Here is an 8,922-nt window from a genome sequence, read left to right as displayed (position 1 = left end):
CGAGTCCCGTGGGAGGTGGGCATAGCCGGCTATGAGGAAGGCGCGGGTGAGGTCGATGGACCCCCTCCACCTTGAAGTCGCCCACACACGGAGCTCCCTCTCCACGAGCACGCCCGGTGGGTAGCGCAGCTCCGGCACGACAGGCGGACGAAGGAAGGTCGGCCAGTTGTACTGCATCTTCACTTGGTCGCTTGGAGAGGGCTCGGTCGCTTGGGTTTTTGAAGTTGGAGAGAATGGATCTGGCTTTTGGGTGGTGAGTGGGAGAGGAAGAGAGGCACCCCATTTATAGGCCTGTGGGTGGGAGAGGAAGAAAGAAGGGATGAGAACGGTGCGTGTGTGAATCCGGACGCATGTGTGTATCCGTTAAGTTTTGGACCCTTAAATTTTTGCACGGAAATGGTGCATGGGGCGAGTGCGTGCATCTGAATCACTGCATAGGGAAGCTCTTTGACCAAGTGTGTGCATCTGAATCGCTGCCATAATCTGAAATAATGGCCTAATTCTGAATCAATACGTGCATGGCCACGTCGCTCGCCTCGCTCGCATGCATGCACGTCCGCCTCCCGCGCATGCATTCCCACATCGCCGCCCTTCCCATGCATGCAGGCCTGGATAGGCTAAGACGGGCAATTAACTGCGCGCTCGGGCCCGGACAGCGAGACGGCCCAACGGTCCATCCAGCGCACCCGGTACTTGTTGAGAAAAAAATCGCCTAGCCAATCAGATTGCATCTCGCGGATCGACCCCTCCTCCCAGCAGATTTCTTCTAGAAGGGTTAGATCGACGGTCCTTGATCGCCGCTTGGGTTAGATAGACGGTCCTTTGTTCAGCGCTATGGTTACCGGGTTTGGGAGGGGTTTGGAGCAGCCAAAGATAGGTTTGACCAGATTTAAAATGAGCATAATAAACTAAATAAAAATCAGAAAAATGAAAAACCTGCGCACATAGTCTTCTTATGTCATATACTAACGATTTAAGTTGATAAACAAGGTTTACATACATTTAAACGAAAAGTTCATGTGTCTTATGCGATATCTCAAGTATCTCAAACTCTCTTGTATGAAGTGAAGAGAAGTGTTTTGGGGAAATGAACATGAAAATTTCAAAAAACTCACCATAACTTCATATTGGAGTGACTAAGAAGTATCCAGGCTTAGTTTTTCATTTTGATGTTTTAAACTTGTTTAAATCTTGATCAAAGTTAAGTTTGACCAGAATTCAAATGAGCAAAACAAATTTAAAAAATCAAAAAATGGAAAAACCAGCGCACATAGTCTGTATATATAGAATATATGTGTAGATAAGTTATTTGACTGATTTAGACAAGGTCGAAAAAAACCTTGCTTAGAAATGAGGCCGTCTACCCTACCTTTGGACCCCTCTTTTTAGCACATTTTTCATGAAAAATTCAAAAACCTCACCACAGCTTCATTTTGGAGTGACTAAGAAGGATCCAGGCTTAGTTTTTCATTTAGATGTTTTAGACTTGTTTAAATCTTAGTCAAACTTAGGTTTGACCAGAATTCAAATGAGCAAAACAAAATTCAAAAAGTCAAAAAAAAGGAAAAACCAGCGCACACAGTCTGTGTATATAGAATATATGTGTAGGAAAGTTATTTGGCTCATTTAGACAAGGTCAAAAAAATCTTGCTTAGAAATGAGGCGGTTTACCCTACCTTTGGAGCTCTTTTTAGCATATTTTTCATGAATATGAGTTTACAAAAGTTTCGAAAGAATTCCAACATCCATATAGCATGTCAAATTTGAAGTTCTAACATAGGTCTGACATCATTCAAACATAGTTCTAACATAGGTCCAACATCATTCAACAGAAATACAATATTATTCATAATGTTTCATAACTATTTATAAATAGTGTTGGGGCTTCTGTCTGTTCCTTTGCTCCTCGTGCACCTTTTGTGCTCATTGCTTCTTCTCTTCTCCTCTTGGTTGTCGGTACCTTGCGCGTCTTCTTCAAACCTACCACAGAGCTATGCAAAATATAAAGGATAATGAGATCATGTCAAGTGATAAATGTACAGTAGTATTCGCAAGATTTACATACCTAGCAGAACTCACAACAACAGAAGGTTGGTCACCATTTGGAGCCTCACTTGGATCATCATTTGGAGCCTCACTTGAAACATCATTTGGAGGATATTTTGGATTCTCGTCAAAATCATGCGGCTATTGACCATCATCATTTGGAACCTCGTCAAAATCCTCATCTGATGCAACCGACTGTTGACCATCATTTTCATCATCTGTTGAGGCAACCGGCTGCTGACCAACATTTTCATCAAAGACTTCATCAAAACACTCTCCGAACGCTGGATCTACTGTGTTATCACAATACTTACCGAAATGACCAGACCCACCACACCTTATGCACTTACGCTTCCTCACTCCAAGTCCAGCTCCTTCGCTGTGAGGTCTGATTCGACTCTTCCTTGGTCTACCTGTTGTTCTCTTCCGAACTGGAGCGCAAAGCTTCAATCCAGGGTCTGCCATGTCCCATTGTTGTTTTCCCTCCATAGCAGGCAAGACATACACATATGTGGCTTTGTACCTTGCAACAGAGTAGTAATCATAAACATACTGTTGTATGTTCCCTGCTGGACCTGGGAGAGAAGTGATGAAAAACAAGGCATGAATGCATGGCAACCCAGTTATCTGCCATTGCCTACAACTGTAAGTTCTAACTTCTAAATCCACTGGATATCTCCATTCCCTCTTCTCTTTATCCAAATATGATATCTCTGCTATGGTACCCGAGCAAAGATTCATGTTCATTTCCAAGCCTATTGTTTTCCGCTTCAGTTCATTCATCACGGCAGGGATGATAATGTGGCCCATGAATTTTGCCTCGGCTATTCTTGCACGATAATGAAATTTCTGCATGTATTCTATCCTCATCCTGTCAAGCAAATCCATCACATAATGACCCTTTAGTTTCCGGATCGTTGAGTTGAAAGACTCTGCTAGATTATTGTGCACATAGTCAACTTTGTTCGGTTCACTGAATTGGCTTCTGGCCCATAACTTGGAGTGGTGTGTTTCCAAGTATTCTTTCACTTTGGAATTCATGTATAACTGCCTCAAGTGGTAGTTGTGCTTCTTCACACTGCAAGTCAAAGATGCTGGCCATAAATTGTCAGTATACACCTTTCTTTTGAATTTTTTTACAAAATTTGCAGCAAGGTGACGCATGCATTCCCTATGCTCTACTCCAGGGAACACATTGTCCACGACCACCTCTAAACCTTTGCATGCATCTGTATGAATGACCAACCCATTGAGAAGTGCAATAGCCCGACACAGATTATGCAATAACCAAGTCCAGCTCTTCTAAGACTCTGTCTCCAGCACACTGTACGCAACTGGAAATATAAAACTATGTGCATCAACTGCACAAGCTGCTACTAACTGTCCTTTAAACCTCCGTGTGAGAAAAGTAGCATCAATAGCCAAATAAGGCTTGCAGCCTGCCGAAAAACCCCGTCGACAAGCCTTAAAGCAGACAAAAACCCTCCAAAAGCATTCTTTGGCCTTTGTCACTCCCCTGAATGTGTACTCCACGGTGTAGTGGTCAATATCTACAATACTACCTGGGCTGGTCCTCTCCACTTCACCTTTGAATGAATACAACAATTGAAAACTTTCCTGCCGGTTACCATAAATAGAATCCATAGCATGTTGTTTGCCATTAAACAACCTCATGTATGGTAAATCTATCTTGAACTTGTCTTTGATGCTCTTTTGCAATTCCTTTGGACCCACTTGCTGGTTTTCTTTCACCCACTTCTTTACTTCTTTTGCCACCCATCTTGACTTGGCTCTACTGATTGTATCCTACCTAAGGGTTGATTCTTGGCATGTGTGCCTAAAAGGGTTCACTTTGACCTGAACATTCGTGCTATTTCGCATTTTAGATGCGAGCATCCTCCATGGACAACCCTCAGTCGGACAGTGCACTCTGTAACGTACTTGATCGCTCTTGTCAACTTTGAAAGTACGTTCTACCTTGATGCAGTATGTCACAAGTGCATTTCTACACTCAGTAATGGATGCAAAAATGGTACCTTCTTCCATATGAGGGTTCAAAGGGTTCCATTCAACAGCTCCAAGGTCTTCGTCCTCACCCACCGCATCATCATCCACACGGACTGCATTGTGAGCCTCATCTTGGTTTTCAGCCCGAGGTACCTGTCGTAAATTCTGAATAACATCAGAATATAGCTTCTCTTCATCAACCCCAGAATTGTAGTCATCAGGCTCCACTTCAAGGTGGACCCAACTACCGGTGCCCATGCTTGTCGAGCCACAACATCGCCTTGCACTAACTGAACTATTCTGGCTAGAGCTGTCATTACGACGACTTGGTTCTCCCTGAGATTTTGCACCAGCCATCCTATGTCCAAATGCCTGCTCAAGCACATCAATTTGCAGCCTCACATGAAAATTCTCTTTCTCCTTATGCCTAGCAAACATGGTAGCCAGCTCTTCATCATTACTAACTGTCACCCATTTCTTTCCTCATCATAGTATTTGTATTCCATTTCATCAAGCAATCCCCAAGGATATTGGCTATAAATTACCTCCCCAAATTGTCTGAAACTCCAATTACAAGCCATTGGCAACCGATAATCGAAACTCCTTGGAATTTCTTCTTATTCTTTGCATTCGACATGTACCAGTCCCTTCTAATGTGCACTAAGAAAGCAGACCGCAACTCCATCCTAACCGACGAAAAACAGAGACGCAATCAACACACTAACCGGGCAACCAACTCGAATCGACTGTTCAAATGCAAAACTAAGCTCAATCTAAACAGGAGGCATGACTTACCCCTCGGGAACCCAGTCGTGGACGCGGCGGATCTCCGGCCCGATGCCTGCCTCGCCAAATACTCTGGGATCGTCACTTCTCGCCATTTCATCCTGGGGTTCACCCTCGTACTTCAAACAGCTCCACCAGCCCCCCACCTATCAGCGCTCCGGCCGGGCGCACGGAAGGAGGCCGCGCCGCGGGTCGAGCAGGTGGCGGGCGCCCCACCCGTGGCGTCGCAGGAAGGTGGCGGGCGGAGCAGGTAGCGGTGGAGCAGGACGACCATGGTAGTGTAGCTGGTGGCGGCCCAGGTGCTGGCGGCGGCGCAGGTGGCGGCGGCGGCGAAGGCCGGCAGGCCGTAGAACGGTACAGAGTGATTTGGGGATTGATTTGGCCGGCTAGAACCCTAGGATTGATTTGGGGATTTTTTTGCATGGTCCCACATGCCAGCTCCAGACCCACGTCCACACGGTCCCATGTGTAAGCTCCGGACCCACAACCAGTAACGCCGGCGAACGAAATGGACTAAAATCTGGCCGTTTGGCCTTGTCATAGTAGCTGCGCATGGACTAGGGGCAAAACTTAGCATGATTTGCAACTGAGAGCAAAACTGAGCACATAGACACCACTAAGGTCAAAAGGATAATTAACACATCTTTTAAGCCATCCGATGGATCTTTGAAGCCATCCGACGCACAACTTTAGTGTGACTGGTGTAGCAATCCAGGATTTTGTCCAAAACTGCTATTAAACCCACAAGAGGGAGCATTTTAATAACAAAATAATTCTGGCCATGCTTTTTGATATACTGCGCATATGTATGTTGTACTAGCAGTTTCTATTGTTTAACTATTGCGTACCAAAAAATTTAATTGTCAATGTCTGCATAAATATGATTTTTTTAAGGGGGTCAGCCTCCTTTTCTAAAAAAATATCAGGTTTCCACAACTCCATTTAATCATACATTACTGAAAGTAGTCAAACAAAGAGGACACTGTTTTTCTTTCAATCACACTAGCCATGACAGATTAGACCATAGTTCAAAAGGGAAAAACTTAAACTAGGCGAGGAGGCTCATAACATCCATAAGCCCATGCCAGAAATTGCAGCATCACTAAAGCACCCATTTAGATATCGCCGTTTTTCTCCATTTCCTTCTTGTCCTCTGAATTGTATTTGTTGGCATCACGCACCATCGCTCGATCTCCTCTGCGCTGAGCCGCCCCTGATCTCTTGTGATAGTGATGTTGTTAGTGTTTCCCGTACTCATGTCCACCGCCGTTACCTTCAGAATACAGTCCGGATTGATTTCAAAGGTGACATTGACCTTTGGCACGGCCCTGGGAGCTCGGGGGATGCCACGGAGAGTGAACTTGCCGAGGAGGTTGTTGTCCACGGTCTCCGACCCCTCGCCCTCGTACACCTGAAAGAGTATCCTTGTCTGGTTGTCGTGGCAAGTCGTATAAACCTTGTCCTTCTTGACCGGGATGGTGGTGTTCCTAGAGATCACCACGCTCATCTCACCACCTTCCGTCTCCACTCCAAGCGAGAGCGGCGTGACGTCGAGCAGGAGCACATCCCGCACTTCCTCATTACCTTCACCGCTGAGGATCGCGGCTTGTACGGCGGCACCATAGGCGACGGCCTCGTCAGGGTTGATTTTCGTGCAGAGCTCTTTCCCTTGGAAGAAATCCTTGAGTAGCTCCCTGACTTTTGGGATCCGGCTGGAGCCACCCACGAGCACGACGTCGTGGATCTGAGACTTCTCCATCTTGGCGAGGCTGAGGCACTTCTCCACATGCACAATGCACTTGCGGAAGAGGTCCAAGTTGAGCTCCTCGAACTTTGCGCGAGTGATGGCACCGTAGAAGTCGATGCCATCATGAAGCGAGTCGATCTCAACGGTTGCCTGAGTCGTGCTCGACAGCACCCTCTTGGCCTTCTCGCAGGCCGTCCTGAGCCGCCGAAGCGCCTTTGGGTTTTCCCTGATGTCGTTCTTCTTGTACTTCTTAAGAAACTCTCGCACGAAGTGCTTCACCATGAGGTTGTTGAAATCCTCCCCGCCAAGGTGGGTGTTACCAGACGTAGACTTGACCTCAACTCAAAGACGCCCATGTCAATGTCGGCACCCGGATCAACTTTGACAATGGAGACATCCAAGGTTCCGCCACCAAGATCAAACACGAGAACAGTCTCCACTTTATCGCTGTCGGACATCTTGCCAAAGCCATAGGCGATGGCTGCAGCGGAGGGCTCGTTGATGATGCGCATCACGTTGAGGCCAGCGATGGCCCCGGCGTCAATGGTGGCTTGGCGCTGGGAGTCGTTGAAGTAGACCGGGACAGTAATCACCGCATTCTGCACCTTCCTACCGAGGTAGGCCTCAGCTGTCTCCCGAATCTTGCCAAGCAACATGGCTGAGATCTCCTCGGCCTCAAACTGCTTCTCCTCATTCCTGTACTGCACCACGATCATCGGCCGGTCACTAGGACCTGAGACAACTTTGAAAGGCCACATCTTGATATCTCCCTGCACTGACTTGTCGCTGAATTTCCGGCCAATAAGGCGCTTCACATCTGAATAGAAGAAGGATTCATTGTGGATTAGTCATGTGGATTTTTTGCTCAAGATTTCTCAAAACAGGCACGTGCAATAGCGCCTTATTTAAAAAGTTAGTTCATATGTGTTTCAACTAATGTCCCTTAGGGCAGGACCTCTTCTAAACACTATATGATACAAATCACATACAGACACTGCCCTTTCATTTTCTATGCACGCACACTGGTCCAATGTGTTCTCCAACTTAATTTAAAAAAATTATCAAAAAATTAAAACAAAAATACGTTCTTCAATGTGCCAAACCTGCTTAGCATGCACACATTCAATGATAAGAAGTTGCACGGGTCTGCTTTAAGGGAAACTGAAGAAATGTACTTGCTCAACAATAAAACTAGAATTTATTTTTATTTTTTGCAGAAGTAAGAATTTCATTATCGTGTTGAGAAAAGAAACTAATTCAGGCAATTCTTTGAAGAATAAACCAACTTATCGCATAGAAAATGAGGATACACATCATACAAGAAAGCCAAAAACAATTCACGGATCTAACAGCGACTCGGTTAGTGGAAGAAAAGAAGATTCTAGGATGACAATAAATAAACAAAGAGTGTGGTTTTTCATGCATGCAGGAGTAGTTACTGGAAGATGTATGTGGTACGGTCCTTACCAAAGACGGTGTTGACGGGGTTCATGGCGGCCTGGTTCACAGCCGCGTCGCCTATGAGCCTCCAAGCCTCGGTGAAGGCAACGCAGGACGGCATAGTGAGGTTGCCCTGGTCGCTGGGGATAATCTCCACTCGGTTGTGCGACTGCCGCCACACGGCCACGCACGAGTAGGTCGTCCCGAGGTCGATGCCGATCGCCGGTCCCTCGTCGGACTCCATGCCCCCCATCTCCACGAGGTAGAGCTGTAGAGGCAGCGGAATGAAGAGTGTAGAAGCAGCACGGAGAAAGGGGAGCGCGATCTGATTGGGAAGCCAATGCGGCGCAGGGAATTTATAAGGTAGAGGAAGGCGAGCGGGCGTGGCGTTGTCTGCAGTGTGAAAACAAACAGGTTATGGATAGATAATCCCAAGGGTCAGGTTCGCTGGTTTCGTCGCTTTGTATTTGCATTTAAAGGTACCAACTACTAACAACTATACGAAGTTCAAAAGGTTGTTTTGGTCCATGTCAAACAACATTTGGTATGGGTATTCCAATCTAGATTTTTTTTAGCATCGCCCGCTTCCATTTCCATCTGCTTTGGTTCAACTTTTCTGAGGGGGAAATACTTCGGTAATTGCCTTTGGCTCCTAGGTGCATATGCACCCATTGTCGAAATCCAAATTTCGAGAAGTTAAAAAATTCGAAACAAAAATCCCGCGTGTATATCCGGACATTTTATGTGCGTTCACAAGGTTTCGGTGAAAAACGACGTTTTTTGTGGCTTGTGTAAAAAAGATAAAGAAATGCCTCGTGAATAGTTAGAATGAAGCATCAGAAATTGTCTTTTTTACACAAGCCACAAAAAACGTCATTTTTCACCGAAACCTTGTG

The 8,922-nt window shown here is 45.9% G+C and overlaps 1 pseudogene; it reads right to left on the bottom strand.

Annotated features, from left to right (window-relative positions):
- Nucleotides 1-5,954: 5,954 nt before the first annotated feature.
- On the bottom strand, nt 5,955-8,270 carry LOC123129729 (heat shock cognate 70 kDa protein-like; annotated as a pseudogene).
- Nucleotides 8,271-8,922: the final 652 nt, after the last annotated feature.

Source organism: Triticum aestivum, chromosome 6A (genome assembly GCF_018294505.1).
Source record: "Triticum aestivum cultivar Chinese Spring chromosome 6A, IWGSC CS RefSeq v2.1, whole genome shotgun sequence".
Lineage (NCBI taxonomy): Eukaryota > Viridiplantae > Streptophyta > Magnoliopsida > Poales > Poaceae > Triticum > Triticum aestivum.
Note: the sequence above shows the minus strand (reverse complement) of the source record. Positions and strands in the feature narration are given on the sequence as shown.